Source organism: Plectropomus leopardus, chromosome 21 (genome assembly GCF_026936395.1).
Source record: "Plectropomus leopardus strain MGB_pleo_1.0 chromosome 21, ASM2693639v1, whole genome shotgun sequence".
Classification (NCBI taxonomy): Eukaryota; Metazoa; Chordata; class Actinopteri; order Perciformes; family Serranidae; genus Plectropomus; species Plectropomus leopardus.
In genome coordinates, this window is record NC_142196.1 from 7,488,228 (window position 1) to 7,492,452 (window position 4,225).

Consider the following 4,225-nt stretch of genomic DNA (forward strand, 5'->3'; position numbering starts at 1 on the left):
TCTATTTCGTGTCGCAAGTATGCTCGCTTCCCACTTGCTCAGGCACACGCTGGGGCTGGAGACACAAAGGAACACACACACCTCATGAAAAGATTCACACCCCTGCATCTCAACAGTAGATACATATTTACACATGCACACACACATCTTTTCTGCACAGAAGCGAGAGACGAGGGGAGGAAAATGAATGTCCTGACTCATTTATCACACAGCCCCCAAAAGTACAGATGAATCCAGTGATGAAAATCTGTCCTGAGAAATGTCAGGCAGATATTAACTCCAATACATCAAAGTGGAGCTGCAGCCTCTGAGCTGACTGCCAGCCGATGCTCCCAGCCTTTGCTTAAATACGGGCGCACCAGCATCCCATGTCATTTTTACCCAGCTCTGACCACTCCGTCACACGCAAAATGAGTAAATAAAGACGCAAGTGCGAAGAATAACATCCGAAGTGATGCAGACCGAATTTCATTAGTGCGCAAATGCCATTCTTTAGATCTGTCTGATCCCAATGAAGTGTGAGAGTGAAGGGAAAGAAAAGAAATTGCCTTTTCATGTAGATTTTCACTAATCGCTTCCGCTAACAAAATACTGCAGACTTGTACTAATAAGTAAGTTCAGGCTCAGTGGACAGATAGAGTGCAACAGCACAGAGGCTAATGGAATCGAGAGCTTTCCATGCCTCCATGGGTGTCTTAATTGTCAAAGGGAGATTCTGGTACGTTTGCAACTCGCCTGCTGGATTGTGGGAAGTCTAAATTGGAGTCACTGGGCTTGTTTTAAGCCCGCAGCTTCTCTCGAGTGTGCGAGGTGGATCAAATCCCTTATCCAATGTCTGGAAACAGGTCATGTGATTCACTCTTGTTTATTTGGGAACCAGCTCCTGCAAAGTATATGTTTTCAATGCAGCCAGTAGGGACTGCAGCACACTCATATCTAAAATCTATAACTTGTGCTTTGCTTTTTCCATTTCTCCTGGAATGTATTATGTGCTCATTTATTTTTGCATGGATTTATTTATTCATAAATATTCATTCCGAATGTCATGTGTGTGATTCATTTGAAAAAAAAAAAATTGCTTTTTCAATCCCTGCCAGTTTGGATTTATTGGCTCTCGTTGCTATTGTTATCACTATACCTTTTTATAGTAATCTTATTTTAGCTTTGCTGCTCTTCACTAGTTATTACAGCACTAGAAAGTCCAACCAGCGTGGTTCATTAGAAAGGAAATTGGACTGTATGGACTCCATGAGAGATCGAGAATGTGCTTTTAATCTAAAAAGGTCAATGTGCGCTGGCTATTTTGGAGATTCACTGCAAGCTTATAATTGGGGCCTTGTCTGAAGACAATGTAGAATTAAATGAAGACAAAGTTACTGAGCGTGCGGTTGGCCTTTGATGAGAATCAGGGAGTGAGGACCCTTCATTTGCAACCTTTAATCAGTCCAATGAGATCAGATTCGCATGCGATTCTGGAGGAAAATAAGTGGGGGGAGAAATGAAATGGTAATTAGTATTGATTACCTATGGGTATATGACCCCACAGTCTCCCCTTGCATTCTTAAATCAACCCAAATTATTGGATTTACTAATTTCATGCTCAGGGAGAAGTAGCCAGCAACATGAAAATGCCTCCACGATGAACCATGTGCCCATTGAGGTTCGAGGAAATTATAGCGATGGGAGGCATCTTTTTGTGCAGAGGCGTGGATGTGCGGCTGAATTAACCGCACTGCTTTAACTTAAGGATGATAATTATTCTGGGAGGGTCTGCTGGGAGTAAAGGTGATTCAGGTAGCTTTTTCTTCAAATTACATTTCACGTCACTGCACTGTCGCTAAGCGATGGCCTCGGCCCGGCCATATATGCATGTAATTACTCGCAGTTAAGATGGAAAAAAGGGTCCATTTAGGCGGGAAAAAGCAGCCCAATTACATGTATACACAATTAATACACCCATGGGAAATTGAAATTTTCTTTCAAATGATAAGATTAATTCCTAATTACAGCTGCAGACACATGCACATTCACACAAGGCCTCAAAACTTAATCTGCTTTAGTAATAAGCCACCATATAGTGAAATTGTGAAGAGCAGAAGTGGACAGCAACTGACGGAGGGAATCGTGTCATAATGCACTCAGTGAACCCGGGAACCTGGGGGAGTGATGGTGCTCTGCCGCCATCTGCTGTGGATGTTAGGAAGAACATTAACACACCAGCAACAGTGCAGAGCGAGGGAGTTTTCTTCAATTTTGTTTTAAATAACTGGTCATCTATCTCATGGTAGTAGACAGGATGCTAAGTTGTTTCATTAATAGATTAAGAAATTCACTTCTGACATCTTTTGATTTATTGAAGAGAGAGATTTTTTTTTCTCTTTAGTATTTCAGTCTCTCCAGGATCTTAGATCAGATTTTCTGCTAAAACAACACTCAGTTTTATCAGAAATTAATCTTTTAAATTTTTTTTTCACATGTATATACTAACTAAATTGCTTTATATGATATTTATTTATTTTTTCAAATTTGCTGCGCATAACTTCCTTAACTGGGTTTGTAGTGTTACCAAATTATCAAGGAGCTTTTTCCTTAAAAAGCCACAAACAAACATGGACAGATTATGGGACAGTTAGCCCCTGAACACAAGGGCTGGGCAACATTTGAAAAATATGATATCAGCTAGGGAGAGTGACAATTAATCAACAATCAATTAATGGGTGGTTAAGAATTTAATTAAACATGTGAAATTGAATCGATCAGTAGATAGGCAATGCATTGCTGTCAAAGCATATGCAATATGTTGCTGTGAGCTTTAATTTAAAAAAAAAAACACATTTGGTATTGTTTGGAATAAGCAAAGCTTTAATGTTTCCTTCAAAATCACAATTAGTTGACTTATTTTTGCCAATAACCAGTTAAGGAAAGTGCTTACCGTTTGCAACTTTAACACCAGCAAAAAACATGAGCACATTTAAAGTGATACTGGATACCAGCAGAGTACCTCATTTAATACCCAAAATGTGAATGGAGTGGCGTGTAGTAAAGCCATATTTTGGAACTTTTTAGGGGGCATCTTGGCACACTGAGCTGCCAACTCTGTCAATACAGCAGGCTCAACTCCACCACACCACAGACTGTGTTGGTTGTAACCGCTGCTGCAGGAGTGTGAGCTTTCTGCTGGGTACATGTGGTGAGAGTCTGCCTGCACACACAGTAAGAGCTAACTATTAGCATGACATGTCTATATGGTTTTTTTTTTAAATGGTTTTTGGCAGGTTTAACAATAGTCAAGCTGTTTTAATGTAGGTGTGAGTTTGTTTGGACATTTAACACCTCAGTGTTGGTATGTTGGTTGCTCCTGTTTTGTTAGCTTGTGCTAACCGGGAACTGACAGTTAACTGAAGGAGACGGCTTCAGAGACGGCAGCAACACAGAGTTTGCTGATCCAACTTGGAGTCAAACCCCTCTGCGCAAAAAGGACCAGAAGCAGGTATCGTTTGACTAGAAAGTTTCGACCAGTACTTGCCACCAGGGTCATATTGGTTGATAACTTCAAGGTATCGAGTGCTGATACCCAGCTTTACTGGATATAGACATGGAAAAGGTCCCGCACCCCTCCTTAGTGACATCAGAAAACCCAGTGACTGAAAGAGACACAGAATCACCACAAACAATGCTGTCCTTTTGTGTCTTTTTTCTGAACTTATTGTCTCTTTAGTTTTTTATTGACTCGGAAATGTTGACTGTTATTTCAAACAGAGGCTGTTGACGCTCCTGGGTGTGGGGTCAGTCGGGCCTGTTCAGTTATCCTTTCATGATGGTTAGTCATTACAAAACTATTTTTGTTGTTAAAGCTTTGGTGAAACCTAAAGAATTTGGGAATTTATGCAAATTCTGGTGAAGATTTAAAAGTTTGCACAGACACCAAATGTTACACGTTGAATTTTTGAGAAATTTACATCAAATTGTGTGCAAGATATCTAGAATATTTCCATTATGGAAAGGTGCATTTTTAAAAATATCGAGTTTTGTATTCAAATATTTCAAATATAACTGAAGTAAAGAATTGGAACAGTGCAGTAAAGATACATGAAAAAATGTGATAATGATAGACTGAATGGAATAAGATGATTTTTCCAGCTTTAAAGCTACTTAAATGAAAATAAAAGGGAAAACTGGGTGATCAGGGGTTAAATAAATAAATCAAGGGACATTAATCAGTAGG